General features: G+C 41.3%; 1 protein-coding gene across 5 annotated transcripts in view; it reads left to right on the top strand.

Moving 5' to 3' along the window:
• Nucleotides 1-23368, top strand: part of Prlr (prolactin receptor) — a 175589-nt gene that overhangs the window by 45362 nt on the left and 106859 nt on the right. For 2 of the 5 annotated variants that reach the window (XM_037209389.1, XM_037209390.1), the window contains exon 1: nt 1970-2293. The exons of 2 other annotated variants lie outside the window; for them this stretch is intronic. The gene's annotated coding sequence lies outside the window, so the exon portion shown is untranslated. Of the gene's footprint in view, nt 1-1969; nt 2294-23368 lie in introns of those variants that run through there. One more of the 5 variants, XM_028895079.2, reaches the window with a different exon arrangement.

Genomic DNA, 23368 nt, shown 5'->3' with positions numbered 1-23368 from the left:
CTGCTAAGAAAAATTTCTCTCTGATTATGAGTAGACACACAATTGCCTTGATGCTTGTTCTAGCACAAGAGATGAGAATAACTACCAAGGAAATCTCATCAACCACAAGGGAATTTGTGTACTTATCTTTTACACCAGTTTTGTCAATTAAGTCTCCTTTCAAAGTAAAAGCATTTGATTGTAGAGGCCAAATAGAATTGGTTTAAATGCTGTCCTTAAGAAGGACTATTTTAGAGAAAATTCCGTGACACTTGTTAGTGTGTGACGTCAAGGAAGTACTCCATTGCTGTGATATCATCTCCACATTCAAAATAGGATCATCTCTACTAGTTCTAGGGGCTGCAAGAGCAAAGCTTAACAAGCTGAAGGATCAGATTACAGAACTGTACTACAGTTGGGAAGCCAGAAAACAGAAACTAAGGGTTGGTTCCAAAAGGCAAAAGGGTTGGTTCTCTTCTGGGGCCTGTGAGGAAACATCTGTTCCAGTGTTTCTCTTCACATCTAGTGGTGACCTGTGGCATTCCTTGGCCTGTAGAAGAATCACTCTTGCCTCTTTCTTCATGCTTAAGTGGCTCTCCTCACTCTCGGTCTCTGGCTCTCTGGCCCTGTCTCTGTCTCTCTGTCTCTGTCTCTGTCTCTGTCTCTCTGTCTCTGTCTCTCTCTGTCTCTCTGTCTCTGTCTCTCTCTGTCTCTCTCTCTCTGTCTCTGTCTCTCTCTCTCTCCTGTGTGGTGTGTGTGTGCATCTGTGTCTGAAAGAACCCATATATCTGGATCTAGCTATGCCATTTTAATAATTAAACTGGAGTAAAGCCTATCACAATGGCTGTCTCTTGGCTGATTCTGTCTATAGTGACTTTGTTTCCAAATAAGGTCCAATTCTGAGATGTCAGGTGTTCAGATTTCAACACAGGAATTCGTTGTACATTGATAGATACAATTCAATCCAAATACCAGCTAATATGAATTTCAAAGTTAAGTAAGTTATTTTCTGTAAGGAACTTAAAACAGTGTCTCACATTTAGGTTTCACTATGTGTTAGACTGTAACAGGCTTAATCAAAAAGCTCCCAGGATAGGAGAATATGTTGAGATACAGCCAGTTTTCAGCTGTCACTTGTTGTGAAAAGTTTTCCCAGGTCTTGTCTGGCCCCACGGTCCCACATTCCTCTGATCCTGCCCAGCCCCACAGTCCCTTGGCTGCTCACTTGGAGGCTTAATATTATTTACAAACTATATGGTCTATAGCAGACCTCTTGCTAGGTAGCTCTTATATCTTACATTAACTCATTTCTATTAATCTATGTTTTGCCACATGTTCTGTGGCTTTCTGGTCTGCTGGCATGTTGGTCCTTGGGTGGCGGGCTGGTGTCTCTCTCTCTCCAGACTCAGTCTTTCTCTTTCCTGTCTCTCTCCTTGGATTTTCCACCTGCCTCTAAGCTGCCTTGCCATAGGTCAAAGCATCTTATGTATTAACCAATGGGAACAACACATATCCACAGAGTACAGAAAGACATCCCCCAGCAGTCACTTAGAGTTTGTGGTCTGAGTGAACTGGGTCAGGGTCTCTGTGATATGAGGAGTGTTTAAATGATACTCCCAGCTAAATGGTGGAGGGCAAGATGGGGATAATGTAATGAGATCTGCCTTCTCTTCCCTTTTCTCCAAGTATGTGTTCTACAATTAGCCCCAGGGAGGGGAAAACAACCACCATTTCTTTAGAAGGGAACTGTGTCCTCCTGAGGCACCCAGAAAAGAAAGCTTCTCAACATTTCCCTGTCCATACAAGCCAGGCTAGGGGCACCGTACTGAGTCTCCAATAGAAGGTCATTAAAGTGTGTCCTGGACAGGATGAACCCAGGCTGCCTAGGGGAGTAGCTGACGTGAATGAAAGTATTTACTCACCCCAGATCACATCAGAATCAGCCTTCGTAAAAATAAATAAGGTGTGTTGATTTTTTGTGCAGATGGTTAAACAAATCATGTGGGACAAAATGAGTTCTAGGAATAAGGGATATCAGGGGACAAGTTGTTGAAGATAGCAAGAGCCTGCACCAGGGCAATTTTGTGGCACAGCCCCTGGCAGGTATTTGTGGCTGCTCCAAGAGACTGCAGTGCCAAGAAAACACACTTGCCTGTCAAATGGTGGAAGTTGACACAAGAGGTCAAAGTCAAGCTGAGCTGAATTCTGGGGAAACAGAAGAGTCATCTTCCAGAAAGGAATTCTCATGGAGCTGACTAGTCATTGACTGCTCATTTCAGAAGTCTGCACTCTCTGACCTCCAAGGCCCCTCAAGGTATGGAGTTTCCTTCCTCCGGAATTCCCCTAACCCCTTTCATTGATGCTCAGAGAGACTTCTGATTTAGGCTGGAAGATCCTGGTCTGGGAGGCAAGAATGCTCTCATTCTGTTGTCCCAAAGCAGGTTGACCTTAGACAAGTAGCTAAACTTTTCTCAATTTCCTATTTCTTCATTGTCTGCGAGGCTTGGAGTTCTGAGATTCATGGGCTCTTCTGGTTACAATGATTCTTAGAAACACAGCCTGGTTTTGTGGATGAAGAAACTAATGCTGGATTGAGAGATTTGGTCATAGTCAGGAAACTAATCAAGCACAAGTCACCTAAAAGTTGAATATCTTTTTTTTAATTTTTATTTGCATTGGTATTCTGCCTGCATGTATGTTTGTATGAATGTATCAGATCTTGGAGTTACAGATGCTTGTGAGTTGCCATGTGAGTGCTGGGAATTGAACCTGGATCCTCTAGAAGAACAGTCACCATCTCTCATATCTTCATTCTCACCCAGAACCCATTCTGCAAAGGCCCTTGGTGTCAGAACCCTACATTTGTTCCTCCTAACGTCCTGTGAAGTGCATTCTTATGCCTGTTTCAGATACATGCAGGCTGGTGTCCCCCACAGCCTCCAGCTGCTGAGTAAAAAGCAAGAGCCTTACACGTCTGGCACATTTTCTGCTACCTCCATCTGCCCTCATGCAGTCCTGGCCACATGCCTCCATAGGTTCCCTCTTTCAAGCTGGCACCAACCCAGGTAGAAGCAAGGATCTCATTCTTGAGAGCGGCAGGTTCATCAGAGGTACAGACAGGCAAGAATACTTACTCCAAGCAATGTTCAGTTCCCAGGGGAAACTCTTCCAAGATGAATGAAAGAGATTGTTAAGCAAGAGTGTTTTATGATCTGATGCCAGAAATGGTTTAACTGAAGGTGGAACAGAACGCAGGGATGCCCCAGCACACACTGGGTGGTAACTAGCTAGATGCTCTGCAGCCATACATACTTCTCCTGGTTCTGCCATCCTTCTCCTTCTGTCCTTGTCTTATCTTTGGCTTAGAGAGCCAAGTGCATCAAAGCACAGGAACCCTGAGCAACATCAGCACGTCTTGGAATCTGATAGAAAAGTTGCTTCCTCTGGGTAAACTGAGGCCTCAGCAAGGTATTGGTGCCTCCTGTGCATAACTGAATTACCCCTTTCAGGATTGGTCTGGGTTTTCCATTCCAGTTAGATGGCTTGGTGTCAGTAGCATATTATTGTTTCGTTTGAGGATAACTTATTGGTCCTTGTTTTGTCTGATTGTGTTCTTGAGACAAGGTCTCTCGCCAAACGGACCAATTCAGCCCGACTACCTAGTCAACACGCCCCAGGCATCCTCCCCAGTTCCCCAGTCATGGCATCAAATGCGCTTGCCCTAGCCTAGGTTTAGAGATGGATGCTGCCGCTCTGAACCCAAATCCTAATGCTTGTGCAGCAGGCACTGGACTGAGCTACCTCCCAGCTTTTAACTGTTTTTTTTTTTTTCATTCAAATCTCCTCCAAGTATCAATTAGCTATGTAATAGTATAGTTATGAATGTGGTGTTTACCATTCCCTTTCTCACACTAAGCCTTTGAAATCCAGGATAGTCACCAAACATGCTTCAATAACACATATGTTCAAAAGAGTCGCTGCCATCAGACAGCACGCTGTTAGAGGCATATGTGCTTTGAGTTCTGTCATATCTAAGGTGCCTTTCAACCCAGATGTTTGATGTGCCTGAGAGCAGTGACGTGGTTGGAAACAGTCATTCTGTTTCAAGGATTCTGAACGGAAATGACCAGCAAAACAGAGGTCATTGTCCTGCCACCCATCCCTCTCCAGAACTGTCAATGGGCTGGTCCCAGACAGATTCTGGGACCCTTGACATTCCTCCAACTCTAGTTTTCAGCAGTGGACATGTAAGACGCCTGCCTTCTGAAGGTTGAGTTCCAGCATTAATTATTAACAAACAAATCCCCAGTGCACCATGGTGAGGCGTTACGGGAAGGCTATTAGAAGAACATGTCCGAGAGGACTTTGTTCCACTGGGTCCCTCCTCTGAGTCCAGACAGTATACATACAAGCAATGGGGACAGTATTTTTATTAAATGAACTCCAAGCTATAGATCCTGGAGAACCAATTTGGAAGCTTTTTTTTTTTTAAAGGGAAATGAGTATTCCTATTTGACCCTCAACCAGACATGTATTTGGGGAGAATAAAATCATCCTACCCAGGAGGAAACAAGTAGCCTACCATGACCCTGACATATTTAAAGATAATTTCACCCCGTCGCACACAGCAGCTGTAATGGAGGGGCAAGCTTTTCAGAGACTTGTTTTACTTGTCACATAGACCCAAAGGAGTTCAATTCAATTCAAACATCCTGGATTTTAGAGGGGAGGGGATATGAGAATTTTGTCCTATTCCAGAATATATACGTGAAGCCTTTGAAGTAGGGAGAAGGGTTGAGTCTAGAGAGAAAAACCAGCAGCTCTGATTGCTCCCTACCCGGGAAAGCTGGATGCCCAAAGCTCACTTTTAAAGCCTCTCTGAGAGTTCCTGGAAATTTTGTTTGTGTGAAACTAAACTTTTCCTAATGATGTAATGTGACTTTGGCGTAAGCCACATCAAAATATCACCATTCTAAACTAGAAGCACTTTCATTTGCTGAGTTTTTACTCTCTGTGTGTCCCTGTCAAACTCAACAGCTACTCCATTTCCACAAATGCAAAATCATAGGACTCCCCTGAGGAGTGGAGGCTCTGGCCTTATTAGGAAGATTGTGTAAGCAAAGACCTCTATTACACCATCTCCATCTGTCCAGTGGAGGACAGCATGGGTGAGTCCTGCCTTTGGTCAGGTAGCATCATGGCTTGAACACAGTGAGGTCCAGACAGGGTTGTTCTTCCCGGCAGTGTTTATGGAATGTGATGAGTACCAGGATGGCGCCAAATCTGACCATTTTAGTCGCCAGCGTTGTTTGGTTTTATCTTCTAACTTAAAGCAAATGTTCTTCTGGAGGAAAAACTTAATTGACTGATAAGCTAGCCATGATCAGGAATTCTATATCATCACCGGCATTAAAAAGACCAAAGTCTCATAAGCGAGGGCACATACACATACAAAGGCCAAGTTTCTGATGCCTCAGGACTCAGTACATATATACAGATGGTCATTTGACATCTAGACTTAAACATTCTAGAGTTACTTTTCTGTTCCAAATAATACTGAATTCAGGTCATGTGGAGAGTGCCATCTTTCAGTTGGGAAAGATATTTTGAAAGTTCTTCAGTCCAGAGTGTGGTACACAATGAAAGAAGCTAGTGAAGTTCTTCAAAACCCATGTTTCTCGCCGTTTGTAAACGCTAGTCATTCCATAACCCTGCGGCTGCAACACTCCGTTCAGTACAGAGCTGTGAACCTAAAGCAACGTTGTGTGCGAATACGTGCATCTGTGGCCAACCCCAGGCAAACTAATTCACTTATTCTCTGTGGATTTTCCTCCAGTAGAACTAAGAGGGAGCAGGAAGCACACCTGGATCCTGGAGACCCTGTTTTCTATGTCCCAAAGTTCCTTGTACTCGGTTAAATTAAGTGAAGAAAATGTGATGAAATCCTTCAGAGGGAGACCTGGGCCTGGAATCGGGACACCCTCTGGTCCTAGGAGGCATACTGTGGGCCAGTAAGCTTGAGTAGAGGACCTAAAGCTTTAGATTAGAGCCTGTTAAGAGCCTGTCACTGGGGTCTGTGCTGTACCTCTAACAAGGCACATGGGGCCACTCAGCTTGTGTCCAGTGGAGGACTGCAAGGAAGCAGATTGGGAAGCCTAAAGACTGTGAGAATTAAAATGTTTCCCCAGAGACATTGGATGCCTATCTATTCTTTCAAGGTCAGTTCTATGGACCAGAGTCTTCTTTGTCCCAAATAACAAAAGTAGGAGGAAGGCCATGGAGGTGACTCAGTAGATACAGGAACAAGCCTGTGTTATTTCCCTGGGACCCATAGGGTGGAAGAAAAGAACTGAGTGCTGCAAGTTACTCTTTTACTTCTGCGTGCATCATGCATGCATACAACACAACACAACACACACCACACACACGAATGAATGAACAAATCAACAAATAGTTGTAAAGAAAATCATTTAAGCAGAAGCAGTGAAAAAGATTACAGCAGGGAAATCCTGGGTCCCTTAAAGGTGCCTGCTCTCTACAGTGCTGCCTTGGCACATGATGAGGAACAGGGGACACCAGCCAGGGAGGTGATGAGGGACTAAAGAACCTGTTAGAGTGATGCTAAGGGAATGCCAACAACGGGGGTTTATGGTCGTGGTGTTCTGCAAACTGTAATTTCCTACCTCAGCCACCTCGCATATTAAAAATAAGAGTTACAATGACTTCGACCCTGGGGACTTTGCCCCATTCACTTCAGCACGTCTCTTGTTATCCTTGTTCAGCTCGTGTTCAGTCATGCTGGTGAGATCTTAGGTGTACAGCTTCTGACAATCCTAGGACACAATCTCACAGCAAACTCCTTGGTCCTCTGATTCTTATGATCCCTCTGCCCCCTCTTCCACAATGATCCCTGAGCCTTAGGGGCAGGAGTTGTTTTGTGTATCGGGACTGGGTTCCTCAGTACATTTTGATTGGTTGTGGTTTGCCCTAAGGGTCTTCTGGTCTGTGGTGGTGAAGTTTCCTCAGTGATGGAGAAGCACTACATTTACCTGTGAGTGCAAGGACTGTAGTTGGGAATTATGGTTTAGCAAAGTGGTGTTTGTAGGTTCTCCTCTAAGATCCATGATTTCACTAGCCTTGGGTAGATGGCTAGGTTTCAAATACCAGGCATGATTTCTCTCTTGTTGAGTGGGTCTTACGTCCAATTAGAGAGTTGTTGGTTACCACCAAGGTATGCATGCCACAACTGCACATTTTGGATTACCATACCATCCGGTTGTTGTTATAGATCATGGGCCTCATAGCTACAGGCCTGTTGGCTGCTTCCCTCCTTTGGAAGCTTGTGCAGTGCCTTCTGATACCATGAAATCTAGTCCTCAAGAGGGAAGCAATCATCATTCAGTTCCATCTCAGGAGCCTCTGGACCCTGCATCTGAAGTGCATGGTGTTTTCAGCAATAAGCACATTAGGAAAATATGTTGTAAGTGTACTTGTTGCTAAGCCAGTGGGTCACAATAGGCAGAACCATGATGAGGCTGAGAGCACAGGCTGTGGAGGCTAAGGTCATAAGGTGCAAGCCCACATCTTCTCTTGTCAGGTTCTGAGAATGTGGAGCAGTTACATAATTTACTTATGATGTTGCTTTTGTGTGGTGATAGAAATGATAATGTATGCCGCTGCTGTTATCACCAGTTTCTAATCAGATAGCATACCTGCAACTATTCCTGGCACACAGCGAACATTAGTAAGTTCTGGAGATAGCTCTTACAGAAGGAAAAGCAGCTATTATTTCTTACACCAAAGAGAGAATTTAAAAGACACCAGCTTGCAATGCAGAGAATATGTTTCATTTGTGTTGATATCTAGCGAAAAGGAAAATTTTTGTTATAATTAGGATACAGTTCAACAGTGATAAGCCCTGTTGGTCTAGTGAATGACAGCTATTCCTATGGCGTAATGGAAAACTAAATCCAGCTCGTGGAACAGTTTTTGACCACGAAGCTCAGAGAGTAAAATCTCTGGAATTCCCACTGCTCGATGTGGCTGTCACGGCTTCTTCCCCAAGAGAAACAAATACCAAGGCCTTATGCAGAGGTCCTGACGCCCCAGTGTTCACAGTGCCGTGACAGCTGTTTGATGATTTTATTAGCCTCATCCTAAGTTGTTGTTGTTGTTGATATGTTGTTGTTGTTTTTGTCACATCACAAGACATGCCTATGTGACCAGGAGGAAAAGAAGGTAGAGGAAAAGATAGAAACAGGACTAAGCATCTCTTCTTGGCTGCGGCTTGTTGATGCTGAGCCATTTATCCTTGCTTTGATTCTTTGGATTTTACTCCAGCTCTGGATTCTGCACAGCTGGCAGCTAATGAGAGGAGAGCCGGAAAGAACAGCGCTGTTCTCTCCAGGCACACTCTGTGGCTCCTGGGAGCCTTCCTGTTCCTTTATCCATATGAGTTGGATCACAGGGAGAACAGCAGCCACCTCCTACTGCCAGGCAAAGCGTTTGCCACTCCTAAGAGTGACACCAGAAACATGTACGGCAGCTCATCCCATCACTCAGCCTCCATTTCAACAGTGATAAGCCCTGTTGGTGTAGTGAACGACAGCTATTCCTGTGGCGTAACGGAACTGTGTGTGGCAGAACAAGCTGATGTTTCACATCCTCATTTCGTACGCTGACACAGCAGACAAGTCCAGTTTGTCTCTCCAGAAACAGAATGATGCCAAGATTGAGCAGTTGAGTTGATTTTCTTCGTTCTGGATTGTTTATAAAACCAACAGTGGTTTTTAAGTGCTAAGAATGATACGCTTCGTTGGCATGTTCCAGGGCAGGGTTCAACATGCGGGGAAATACATGCTAATCACCCACACAGACCTGAGGAGGTCTTGAGTGAATGTGTAAAGAGTGGATGATGCCCTGAGTGAATGGGTATTGTTGACAAAGGTACAGCCATGTCAATGACCAATGCCTCAGACCCATGGGAAATTGGCAAAGCCTTCCCCATACAGGTCAGAACTGGCAAAGCCTTCCTCTGGTCAGAGGACAGTTGTTGCCAGTGTGTGCAAGTACAGTGTTCACTAACGATTTATCAGTGTGTGCAAAGACTAGCAACTGCAGCTTCCTCCTCCCAGATGTTTACAGCCTGAGATAGCCACTTCCTATGGAGACTAGCTAACCCCTCCCCCTCACATTGTACATAACAAACAGGCTTAGATTCAGCACTGTTTCCTTAACTGGTGCCCTCCATCAAAACGAGCAGAGGCCAATGGACCTCAGTTCTTCTGTACATGTGGCTGTGTTCTTTCTTCATTCCCTCACTGCTCAGTCAGGTCAAACCCAAAGCTGCACTTAGAACACAGAATACACCTATAACCTAAGACTCATCTGTGTGGCATATTGAGTCCAATCTTCAAATTTTGGGCAGAGAGACAATATGGGCTACAATCTACAAATGTGAGCTGGAGGAGTTCCCTTGCTCTTTCTTCTTGTCTGTGTTCTTTTCTTCTTTTATTGCTTATGATATTAGTAATAAAACCTATCTGAATAGAAGTCTATGTGCAGAGAAAGAGACTTTTTCTGTTGAGAGTAAGACTTGGCTTGAAAAGGCCAGTTATCCCTGACCTCACTTTCTCTAGATCAACAGCTCTAAGCTGTTCTTTATCTGATCTAGCATCTACCTACAGTTACAGTAGTTGTGATCAGAAAAAAAATATCTTCACAAAAGATTCACTTGTCTGAAATATTTTGTACACTAATATATCTAGAGTTCCCACAAAAGCCCTTGACATAAGCTCATGGACTCACAGTTCAATCTCCCTCTGATAGAAGGTACAGTGTCCAAACATTCAGTGAATGATAGTGATGTGCTACTACAGCCTAATGTAGTGGAATATCCTGGACCATGTGTGATTGTTTCTCAGTTCTGCCTAAAACAGTCTGAAGACCTCAACTATCTCCTAGGACTACTGATCTTTCAGAAGAACCTTCGGAAACATTTTTGTATGGACAAAACAAGGAGCAACATGCAGGGAACTGTTTCAACACATGGAGTCTGTATGACTGCCTCAACCGTCTCTCCTAAGTCTTTTTCTGTGGAAAGGAGCTTTGGAATCTAGTCCCATTCATCATTTAGAAAAGAATTATGGGATCAAAATTATTTCAGCCTCTTTTTTTCTTGCCTTTTCTTTCTTCCTTCTTTACAAAGATTTACTCCTAATCCATAAATGAGTTCTGAGACTTGGAGAACTGGGTGTGTTAAACCTGGTGCCATTAAATATATTAGGGGTTTGTGAAGGACTTAGAAATGTAACAGTCTGGATGACAGCATCTCCCTAGAAATGTCTCTGAACTTTATTATGCATTAAATGACCTGAAATGAATACAAGCACACAGAGTGCTCCTTTCAATCCTACTAAAATTAGGGGTGTCGAACGATTCTCTTATATTTCCTTTGTCTGCTAGAAGATGTGGCTCACTGTTCTCTTAGACAAAATCATAGCTGACTTCTAACACCTAATTAGTACAAAACAATGCTACAGTTTTGGGTGTGACTTTGACATGTTTTAGTTCCTAATGAGATCACTCCTGGTTAAATAGATTGGCAAATGAGTTTCAATGCAAACTTCGTTAATAGAGGCTAGTCTGTCACTATGTATCCAATCACATACAAAGATAAGCTCTAGAAGTTCTTCATTCCTGCAGAACGTCAAGAAATTAGACATTTTGTGACTTACTTAAATACGTGTTATTCATTATTTTTTACAAAAACATATGAACTCACTCTTTCTCCTATCTCCTATCTCCTATCTCCTATCTCTCTCTCTCTCTCTCTCTCTCTCTCTCTCTCTCTCTCTCTCTTGTGTGTGTGTGTGTGTGTGTGTGTGTGTGTGTTAATGGCTTACAGCATAGCAGGTTTCCTCGTGGGAATTTTGTACATACTTCATTTTGGTTACTTATCTCCCTCTCTCACTAATCCCCTTCCATCCCCATGTCTCTCCTTGCCCAGCTGTGCTCCTGAGAGTATTCCAACTTCTTTGCTTTATTGTATTCCCCACTGCCCATCTTTAAAATCTTTACTTCTCATATGGACCCTTTTCTAATTACCTAGGCTTTACCCAAATTTACTTCCACCTAGAGACACATATTTAATAGTTAAAGGCTAAGATGGTATCTGAGAAAGGATATGGGGATATGGTGTTTTTTTCTGAGCCTGGATTACTTCAATCAATGTAATGTTTTATGCTTTCCTGTTTTCCCACTTTCCTGTAAGTTTTGTAATATCATTTTTCTTTATTGTTGAATAAATTCTATTTTGTGTATGCACCACATTTTCTATTCATCTGATGATGAACATCTAGGCAACTACTCTCCAAAACTAAATCTTGAAATGAAGAAATGGGAGAAACATTGCTCCCAAAAATGAGATAAATGACACATGACACACTCATGAGAATTGTGGGTGTGTGAAGTCACTGTGTGACCCTCTCTAAAGCTACAGTTGGGTTCCCTAAGCGTCTGTGATGATGGTCAGATAGTAGTATATCTGTTTAGTTGTTTACTATTGTTTCAAGACACTGATCTAGCAGCTTAATTTGGACAAAGCTTGTATTTCATTTACTACCCCATCTGTTTTGATCACTTGGCCTGTAACTATCAATCAGTAAGAGAGTATAGCTCAGGTGAGGCAATGTAATAGAAAAGTGAGTGCTGAAAGACCATTTAATAGAAGGATGAACAGCTATACCAAGACAGGAAGTGAGATTGAACTAACAAATATATCATTTCCTTTATTCAGTCAACATCTTGGTCAAATTTTTATGTTGTTATAACAAAGCATCTGGTACTGAGCCTCTTATAAAGAGGATCTAGATTGGACAGTCCCATTGATTTGATCTCTGGTGGCAGCCTTCTGGTCACATCCCAGCATGGCACATAGTATCGTGATGGAAATGTGTTAATGAAAGTTATCATATAGTGAAACAGGAAGTTGTTCTGTTCTTATAGAATCTAACCAGAGTTCCATGAGAACTATATTAATCCTTTGTAAGAGAAGTGCCCCCAGTGACATTCCACTAGACTCTGTCACTTAAAGAATTTACCTCCTTCTAACACCACAACATTGGGAAACAAATTTCTAGCCATCATATGACCTTTAAGGGGTACACTCAACCAATATCCAAACTATAACAGAAAACACTTGTAGATCCCTCAGCATGTTCTAGACACTTCAGGGACTGTGTGTTCAGGGATGAAGAAACTGTGTTTCTGTGATGGATTGTTATTTTAACTAGAGATTTGGAGAGCAACCCAGATGTCCTAGATGGAGTTAGGAGAAGAGTTGTCAAAATTAGGGAACTGTGAGGGACTGGGTTCAGTCGGCATGAAGAAAGCAAAGACTTTCACTCTGAACGCTTCCAAAAGAAGCAAAAGAATTTAAGTTAGGGCAAGTTGAAAGGTCACTGAGTCAATCTCGGGAGTTCTAACGAAATCATGACTAGGAGCTGATCCATTAGTGATAAAAAGTTTAACCAGGTGACACACACTAATAAATGCTACTTCAAAAACTCAGGGATAGTTGGCTATATGTTCACACAGTCAGAATGGATCATATTTGCACACCTCTATTCTTTAATTTTTAGTTAATTAGTATATGAATACTAATAAGAGTGCTTTGTTATTTTCCATAAGTATGCTACGTTCTCTAAATATTGTGCTTCTAAAAGAACTTGTTACATTTTTTTTTCTTTTATTTTTTTACTATATCCCAGAGGCAGTTTCCCCTCCTTCCTCTCTTCCCAGTCCCTTCCCGTGACTCCCCTCTCTTCTTAACCTCCAATCCACTCCTCCTCCATTTCTGTGTAGGAAAGAGCAGGTCTCCCATGAATATCAACAAAATATGACATATTAAGTTGCAGTAAGACTAAGCACCGCCTCATGTATTAAGAGTGGGCAAAGTGACCCAGTATAAGGAGCAGGTTCCAAAGGCCTGTAAAAGAGTCAGAGACAGTCCCTGTTCCCATTGTTAGGAGTCCCACAAGCTACAAGTGAACCAAGCTACACAACTGACTTGTTACATTTTAAGAAATTGGTTTTGATATACTTATAGACGAAACTATTTCCTAGCAGATTATTACCTCATTTTATAATTCAGTGGCATAGCTTCCTCGTACAAAATTCTTCACAGAGCAAACTTCTTTAATATTAAGCTACACCATTACATTCTTACCAGTCCAGTCAATGTGATAATTAGCACTGTGATCTCAACCATATTTTCCCTAAAGGATTTTATGGAGCATACAGAGAACCTTTTGTTTTCTTGGTATCCAACCAGATTCTGTGAATGTGTACTCTCGTTACAATCTAGTTTCTCCGTAGGCTCAATGCCTATCTTTACTCCCCATAAACTACCAGGCAAAGTAGACGTAGCCACCTCTTGATTTGAAGTGTTAGTGTTTACGACATGTAAAAAGCCAAATGTACTCAGTTCCAAGGGTTTCTATCACATTTGCTAGATGCCCAGTGTGCAACTGAATGGCAAAACTTTGGCTTCAAACATTAGCCTTGGAAAATTTTTTGAGATTAAAATATAACTAAATCATTATTCCTTTTCCTTTCCTCCTTCCAGCCCTCCTCATGTAATATATCTCTCTGTGTGTTCTCGTTCTCTCTCTCTCTCTCTCTCTCTCTCTCTCTCTCTCTCTCTCCCTCTGCCCCACTTTTCTCTACTTACATTTACATATAAATATTCATATGCATATATACCTAAATATATAAATACAATCTCTGTATACTATTGTATGTATATGACTTCAAAGCTGACCACTTAGTATTAAATAACCCATCAGGGGACTCTTTTATTATCTTTATTAATCCTTTGAGTATTTCATATGCCATGTTTTGAAACTCTTCACCTCCCCTCCCCAAACTTCTCCTGCAATTATCCTCTTTACCTTCCCATCATCCCTTCCCAACCAACTTTAAGTTTTATTTTTCATTCTTCCATGGAGCCCAGTTTGTGTTATCAACTAGTCTTGGGTGTGGGGCTGGTCGTGCAGAGTGGTTGACTTAGGAGAGGTCACATCATTGAAGAAATCTGACTTTCCTTCTCCCAAAAGCCACCAAAGACAGTATCTCCTCAGCTAGTGAGGGATGTCATGCTAAAGCCTGCCAGCCTTGCTGGGATTGTATCTGGCTTGAGCTTACACACTTCTCGCGCATGTTGACGCAATCACTGTGAGTTCTGTTCATGTACAGAAAACAGTTTCCTTGATGTTCTCTATCACCACTGACTGTGGAAATAGTAATTTTTATTTATTAAGAATTTTTTTATTCATTCCACATTCCAACTACAGATCCCTCCTTCATCCCTCTTCCCGTCTTTCCCCATAGCCCACCCTCCATCCCCTCCCCCAAAAAGGTATGGCCTCCCGTGGGAGTCAGAAAAGCCAAGCACATTCAGCTAAGGCAGGTCCAAGCCCTTCCCACTGCATCAAGGCTGTGCAAGGTGTCCACCGTAGGCAATGGGCTCCAAAAAACCAGTTCATGTACCAGGGATGGATCCTATTCCCACTGTCAGGGGGCCCTCAAACAAACCAAGCTACACAACTGCCTCGCCCATGCAGAGGGCCCAATCCAATCCCACACAGTCTCTACAGCTGTTGACCCAACATTCTTGAGTTTGCACTAGCTTGGTTCAGTCGTATCTGTAGGTTTCCCCATCATGGTCTTGATGCCCTTGCTCATAGAATCCCTCTTCCATCTTTTCGACTGGACTTTCAGAGCTCAGCCTGGTGCTTAGCCGTGGCTCTCTGCATCTGGTGGAACTAGAACAGGGACATAGCGGGACAACATTGACAGAGCTATCTTGATAGAAGGAGACAGACATCATGGGGATAGGGAGAAACCTGGTCCAAGGGAAGTTCCCAGGAATCTACAGGATGACCCAGCTTAGACTACTAGCAGTGGTGGAGGGGGTGCCTGAGCTGGCCAACCCCAGTGATTAGATCAGTGAATGCCCTAACTGTCATCATAGAGCCTTCATCCAGTGACTGATAGAAATACTAATATTTAAGTGACTAAAGGATTAAAATAAGAATTTCTCCAAAAATTGTATAAAAGTTGCCAATAAGCAAGAGAAAAAATGCTCAACATTGAAACTCACTAGGGTAATCTGAATGAAACCACAATGAGTCATCACTTATTTACAAGGATGTTTATTATGATGGTTAATTTCAATTGTTAACTTTATTAGGTTAAGAAACACAGCGGTCATTGGTGAAGCACACCTTTGGATGTGTCTGTATGAATTTTTTTCAGAAAGATTAGCTATGGAGGGGAGTCACTCCCTGAATATGGGCAACATTAAATAAAAGGGTGGGGGGGGTGCGGAGCTGGGGAGAGAGCTGCTGAGTCCTGCCATTTCCTTCCTCTGCTTTCTGATCCACCAAGATGGGAACAAGCAAGTTTCCTGTGACCACAGGGGAGTTGGTTCTGCCTCCATGCCTTCTGACCATGGTGGACTATCTCTCCTGAAACTTGAACCAAAATAAATCCTCTTTTCTTAAGTTGCTTTTTGTCAGATATTTGGCAACAGTAACAAGAGAATCAATACACATGTTTATAATACAAAAGACAGACAATAGTAGCAAAAGGACAATAATTGCCGTCTGCAAGGAGGTAAAGAAGGTTGACCTATCTCTCTCTGGTGGTAGGCATGTAAAATGCAGTAGCCACTTCATAAAACAGTTTGATATCACTAAGAAACCTTAGGCATAAAGTTGTCCTGTGACCAAAACTATTAACTATGTATTTCTCTACACTGGTAACAAATACATTTTAAAAAGTATCTAGAACACTACTCTAACACTATGGAAATGTTTTAAAGTATCCAAATGTATTTATTTCAATGAATAGGAAAACAAAATTGCTAAGTTACATAATGGAATAGTATTCAACTATAAAAAAGAATGAACTAGATGAAGTAATGATGCAGTCTAGAACCCAGATGAGATTCAAAACTTTTACGCTAAGTTAAAAAGTCTCTTGTTTCTTGGTCACATAATAAGTCATGAATGGGAAAGTCCAAAGAGAGAAGGAGTAGGTTAGTGCTTGCCAAGAGCTAAAGAGAGGACAAAACTGATTATATATGGATAATAAGTCTTCTCCTCCTTCTGGTTGTGATAAAAATGTTTTGACAATGGATATAAACCTGATGAATAAAACAAAAACACTAAATTTTAAATTTTAAAAAGGCAAATGTTATATGAGTTCTCTCAATTTCAAAAGAAAATGTACTATTTAAAAAGTTTGAATGTTAGAAGAAAAGTGTGAGCATTTTGGAGCAAATTCATAAATAAGTCCTTGATTTGGGGAAAAACATTAAGAATATAACAGGAAGAAACTGGAAGAAAAATTTGGATGAGTCATAAAATTGAGAGACAATTGTGTGTTAACAAAATACAATAGAGACTAGATTAAGGCTCCTTAAAACATAGGTAAATACAGATGGGGCCACATGTATGTGTTCATGACATGTACACTGTTATACATGAAATATACAAAGAACATTCACCATCATGTTGTAATTTTTTTTCATTTTATGAAATTTCCTTTTAAGTTCTGACTTCTTCAGGCCCTTATAAACTGTGTTGTGATCTGCCTTGGGCAGTGGTGGCACATACCTTTAATCCCAGCACTCAGGAGACAGAGTTGGGTAAATCTTTGAGTTCAAGGCCAGCCTGGTCCACAGTGTGAGTTCCAGGACAGCCAGGGCTACACAAAGAAACCCTGTCTCAAAACACCAAAAACAAAGAAGAAAAAGTGTTGTGGTCACATTCACCCTCATTATCCTCTCAACCCCACTTCTAATCACCCCCTTTTTCTTCCCAACTAGTTTCTTTCTTACTCCCATATATGTGCACACAGATCTTACAGAGGTAGACAGAACTGATTCTTAAAGACTATAACATCATATATTAAAGCATTGTCTTCACTTAGTAACATTTCTGCTGATTTAAATTCCTTATTTCATTTGGATTCTCAGTCAATAAATATTATTTAACTGGTGAGCAAGAAGATTATGGAAGGGAGCCTAAGAAGGTCTACAGTTAGACCAGAAAAAATTAGGGCAGTTTTTGGAGCTTCTTATGTTTAGGACTTGGAAAAATAGCTTGTATTACTGCACTATGCAACTAACTTTAAAATAGACTTTGAATTATACCCCATGAGTCTGACCTGACAGGGTAACATGGACTGACAACATCAGATCTAGCCTCACTTCTCGGAGAGTATGATACAATCAAGCCTGGGACAAAATAAAAATCTGTTTCAGACTAGGCAAGTCCCAGAGGCTCTGGTGGTACCCAGGGTATATGTCTTCCCCATAACTTCCCATCTAAAACTAAAGGATGGAGACAAGAGTCCCATCCTGGGAGGGTTTACAAGGACAAAGTCAAGTGAGTAGGTGTCAGAACAAGTCACCGAACAAGATCCTGCAACAGGAGTCCAGAGAAAGAGGCTTGTGGGGCAGACAGGAGGAACTCACTAAAGAACTATGTGAGAGGATGATGTGGAGTGTTACAAGACAGCAATGTGTGTATTGGTGTCTGACATGACTAAGGAATGTTCCCATCACAGTTGTTTGAAAAGGCAAGCAAAGAAAATACTTTGTTGTTCCCCAAGGGGTATGAAAAACTTAATCATTTTTTTCCAATAATAAAATTTTCAGTAGGAAATAAAAAACATCATTTATTTTATGTAACATAGGAATGGAAGGTTTCAGAAATGATCCTTTAAGAACTGCATGTTAACAACTCTTTCTTGCATGTTTATTTCACAATTTTTTTTTTTTTTGTGAAAGCATGAGTCTGGGTGGTTTGCAGTGGGGTGTAACATGCCCTTTTGAAGAGCTAAGAGGCAGAAAAGTTTCTGCTGCCAAATATTAAAGAGAACCAGGGAGAACATAGCCCAGTCTGGAAGGTTGTCCATGCAGGAGACCGTGCGGTCTGGGTATTTTCTTACCCAATGTTTCCCTTAAAAAAGCACCACAGACTTGCCCCAGGAGTGATTCTGCAAGCCTTGAGCTGAGCTGAAACTGCCTTGCTTCCCAGAGGACAAGATCTGGGACGAGCACGGGAACGACAAGATGAATCCTATGCCCAAACCAGTAACTCAGTTTCCTCAGCCTGCCAATCACCGTGAAGCTTCCAGACTATCAGCGGCTCTCATAAAAATGAAGCGCACTTGCGGGGGTGTCGGGTTTCGTTAGCCAACACTCCGACGATGTCCCTGGAAAATAAGACCTTGAGAAGTCATCTCACAGACGGGATATGGAAAAAGAAGCAGAGGGATGGGGAGCGGTAGAATAGCAAGGTGAGTGGGGGTTACCAAGGCAAAGGATGGGAATAAAATGTGCTTCTCTGACCAGAAAATTTTTTCAAGGCTATCATTTCTGAAAACGTCTTGAAGAAAAAACCCAAAGCTTGTTTTTAATTTTAAACCGAGGAGTGCATGCATTTAGATGCCATCTTCCTATCCACATGATAAAAGTTATGAAAAAGCTAAAATGAATTTATGTTTTTAGGAATCATTTCCTGAACCAGAATTCATTTTGCCTTAAATAAAAATATTAACACTTCCCTCAAAACAAAAAGTCTTATCTATTACCCTTGCAGTGAAATTAGTGGCCAGCAATAAAAAATAAATAGATCTCAAGTCTCCATTCTCCACCAAAGATAGCAAGATCCAGGAGAGGGAGCTCATGTTGCCCCCATGCTGAAAAGGCAGAGGTGTCCCATAGGACAGAGACAGGACAATTCAAGAATGATTTGGGTGAAGTATCAAAATGACAGACTTCATTAACCTCTGAGCAACTGGCAAGTTCTAGGACCAGCTTATGCCTGACTGGGCATAGGATAGGGAGAATCAACAGAGCCCCTGGAGGGGGTGTTCTGTAGAATGGGCTGTCTCTGTAAACTTCCATCAGCCCCAGGGAAGCCTCCAGCAAGGCAGCACAAGGAGGGATACAAACCAGGCTCACCTCTCCCCACCCCTCCCCAGCGCCCGTGCCTGCGAAGTCTCCCTTAGACCTTTAGTTCACAGTAGAAATCAGAAGGCAATGGAACTCAAGTGCAGACCTTATAGTTCAGAACAGGAAACAGGAAGCATGCAGGGAGGAGAGGCCGAGGGAGGAGACGGCACAGAAGTCTGCCCACTGGCAGCCTGGTTGCAACTGCAGTCGTTGTGGGTAGATGAATGGTTGCCACATCCTGCTCTGAGCTTTTAGCGTGTCTCCGAGATAGAGAGGCTCTCCAGAGTCCCACAGAGCATGTACGCATGCTAAATCATGTGGTTTGTATTTTCCTTCCTCGCGGGCTTGAAAGCTCACTCTCTGAGCCACTGACAACCCTCATACAAAGCAATCTGATTGGGGTGCCTGGAAATCAACACACACAACAAAGGCTGAGCAGTTTGCTTGTAGTATTGCCATAGCTTAGTGAACAGTAAAGTCTTGTTCTAGTTTAAGAAGCCCTGGTACTGCAACACTCATGCTCAAAACCATGACATACTTACATGAAAATGACCTTATGTAACCCAGTTTTATTGAATTTTTTTAAAGAAAATACAATTTTTCTCTAAGAAAGACATCTGAAGATAGTTGATTACTCTATGCCCCATATAACCCTAGCTGAGACTTGGCATCAAACCTTAAATGTGATGAAATTCTTTCTGTTCCAGGTGGCAAACATTCCTTTGGCTCACACTCCTAAATCTGACCCCATGGCTGACTTAGCTCCTTCTTCCCAAATACCCTGGTTGCCTGAGCCTTTAGGGGTGAAAAAGGGATCAGCTTGCTGCTGTCTTACTCACCCGTGTCTATTAGGAGTTAGTGCCCAGAACACCAGTTGTTCAAGCATTTAAACATCACCTCTGCGGGATTTACTTGGGCGACGTCTCTCACCTTGTTTTGGACATGCTCACCTTGCAAACTGTTGCCCAGACATATTTAGAGCTTTCAATATGCTTGATGACACTTCTCTATCCAAGGGCTACCCAAAGGGAGTACCTGTCAAATGTTCCAGAATAAATCTGACTGTCTCTCTGCAGACAGACACAGTGGCTTTTGTGTTACTCTGTAAGCTAGAGTTGTTCTCGTTATTATTTGTTTATTCTTTGATTCCCTGATGTGTCATTTTTACTGCCATGTCTAAGATATTGGAGTATTCTGCTGTCGTAAATTCTGCAGGATTTCTCCAGGGTGACTTTAGCTCCACTTGAAGACTTATTGCTCCTCTTTAAGTTCCATCATTCAACACATTCTGGGGTTAAAATGAGGTACCACCTAGATTCAGGACAAGCAGACATAAGCAAGCTGGGAAAACTGGCATTAGATCTACTCTCCAGTGCTTAGGCAAGCCTTCCCTGCTACCTACTACATTTTAAGTTTTCACAAGAACACTGTGGCTGTTTGTCCAGTGATTTATTGCTAGTGCCACAAGAATGCATGGCATGTAGTTAGCAGTTCCTATTTATTTCTTTGTATGTATGTGTTTTTGTTGGTGCACATGTATGGGTGGTGTATGTACCCATGTGTGTGAATGTGGATACATGCCCAGGACTGCTTAATTCTGGCTATGTTTTTCTTTTGCAAAGAAGAAAGATTGCTTAACCTTTTCACTTAAAATTCTCCTCTTGGAATGAACTGCTGTTACTCAGCTCAAAATGTTTTCTATTTTTCCACTGAAATTTTCTTCCATAATAATTTTAGGGGTTTTTATCGGTTCAGTTTTTATTTATAATTATTAGCACATACTTTCAAATTAATATAATCCAATGTGATATTTCTATATCTGCATCTATCATTCCTTCATGATGTCCATCCATGTTTCTCCTCCAAACCATTTCTTCTTGTGTTTATTCGCTTATTTGAAAGTATGTTGCCAGACTAGAAAGGTAGTTCACTGGAAGACACTGATTTCTGCCCAAGTCTGAAGACCTGAGTTTGATTCCTGAAACCCACAGTGAAAGGAAAAAAACTGGCTCTGAGAGTTGTCCTCTGACTTCTACATGTGTCCATGACATCATACACACATCGACATCATACATAGACACAAAAAAATAATAGTGATTTTAAATATATTGACTGACTTACAAACATTTGGGATTTTTTTGGTAGGCTTTGTGATATTGACTCCTAATTTAATTTGACTTTGGTTATAGCATATTGTATTTCAACTCATTGACATTTTCTGAAATATAGTCTCTAGGTGTGACGCCGTTTTCAGTGTCAGCTTATCGCAACCTAGAATCAACTGAAAAAAGAATTTTGATTGAAAGAATTGTCTGAATCAGACTGGCCTGTGGTCAAGTCTTATGAGAGACTGTCTTGATTGCTAATTGGGGCTCAGGAAGTCACTGTAAGCAGTACCATTCATTAGTCAGGGGACCCTAAGCTGTAGAGAGAAAATGAGGTGACAGCGTGGAGGCAGGCCACAGGGGTGTTTGTGCCTCTCTGCTTTGTCTATGGATGTCATGTGACAAGCTGCCTTGTGTTCCTGCTTTGGCTTCCCCTCAACAATGGAACTGTAAGAGATTCAACTCTCTCCTCCTGTAAGCTGCTTTTTTGTCGGGATGTTTTATCACAGCAACAAAAAATTTAAACCAAGGCACAAGTTGTGTTCTGTCTGAGCGCATATCACAAGTGCACTATTAGCTATTGTAGTCTGAAAACTTCAATAGAGTATAGTTTGTTAGTTGGGTTATTATGTCCTTCCTAATTTTTTAGTTCTTTATTTTAATTAAACCAGTACCAAAAAAAAAAAAAATGTGTCCATTAAAAACTGATGTCCCAGGCCAAAAGGTACAAATAGAATCCAAAGGAGCAGTGTCCCGGGCCTACACTTCTACATGAATAGTCACAGCTCTCCTGAGATCTTTTGACAAGGTCATTTCATTATGCTTTCTCCCAACAGAAACCATCTTGGAGTTAGTGGTTACTCTCACCATATCTGTTTTCGTCTTGACTCCAAACTTAATCTTCGTCCTCTTTGGGTCCAGATCCTCAGATTTTAAAAGTAGCTTCAAGCTAAGGAAAGGTCATTTTAAAAAAAAAAAAAAAACAAAAAACTTCCATCTCACTGAAATGGACAGTCCAGGAGTAAAGCAGCCAGGCTCTGAAATTTCAGGACCAACTGAAAGGTCATATGAACATCTTCACTGGCTGTTGTCCATCATCACACACCTGAAAATGCAGTCCCAAAAAATGTGGACTGTTCATGCACATACAAAAGTTTGGAAAAGAAGAGGGCAATATGAAGGGGCCTGAGCGCCGATCACCAAAAGTCAGCACAATAAAAAAAACCAATAGTGAGTATTTAACATGAGAATTCAAATTAGTAGATGTTTTAAAGAGACAGAGTACCAGCGTCCAATTCTCCTTTTAAACACCACATGAACAAAAACTGTATTTTAAAAGGATTGAGGAAAAGGAAAAAAAAAAAAGAATATCTAAAATATCGTATGAACCCCCCATATCTTCCTGATAAACTTTAATAACATCTTTCTCCATTCCAATAATTCTCTGACTTTCAAAGAGAAGCCTAAGTGATTTCACTGAAACTCCCTGTCTCAGATACTGAATCTTTGGATTTCTTGGGATGTGCCAGCATTTTCAGTTTGAAGTGAATTGAACTGTTGTCCTGTTCAAGGACTTGCGTTTAACGCACTCTCTTTCTTTCTTACACACTAAGTCCATGGGGGACTGTTTTGTTCCTTGATTCTTGGGTTTACCTTTCCTAAGTTTTTTGTTTGCATGTTTCATCAGATGTGAAAATAGTAGGTTAACATCCATAGTGATTTGCATTTTAATCTTTGTCCTTTAAGTTTTGGCAATTTGTTGTTTGGAAGTTATTTGTATTTTGATACTATTAGATGAATGTAGATTTTTATTCTCATGATTAATTAACCTTTTATTATTAGTAAAACTTGCTGTTTATAACTGACAATACTTCCTGCATTTTTTAACTTATCTGATATTAGATATAACTCTGTCAGCTTTCTTTTGGCTAATGTTTTGATGATGTGATCTTTTTCTATTACTTTATTTTCAGTCTCCTACTTTCTTTCGGACTATTTAATCCACTTACAGTTAATGTAATTACTGGATTTTTAAATTTTACATCTGCCTCTCACAATTGCTTTTACTTCTGCCACTTCTGTTCTTTTTAATCTTTTTGCTTTTTTTAAAATGTTAATCAATGCCCATGTTTTATTATTCTCTTTGTTCAATTTACTGCCTTGTTAATTAGGTCTCTACTGTAATTCTCTGAGAATTATACTTTGCCTCTTTAACTTGTTACAATTTACTTTAAATTTCTCTTTTGTTTTATTT

The sequence above is a fragment of the Peromyscus leucopus genome, chromosome 11 (assembly GCF_004664715.2).
Source record: "Peromyscus leucopus breed LL Stock chromosome 11, UCI_PerLeu_2.1, whole genome shotgun sequence".
NCBI classification, from domain to species: domain Eukaryota; kingdom Metazoa; phylum Chordata; class Mammalia; order Rodentia; family Cricetidae; genus Peromyscus; species Peromyscus leucopus.
Note: the sequence above shows the minus strand (reverse complement) of the source record. Positions and strands in the feature narration are given on the sequence as shown.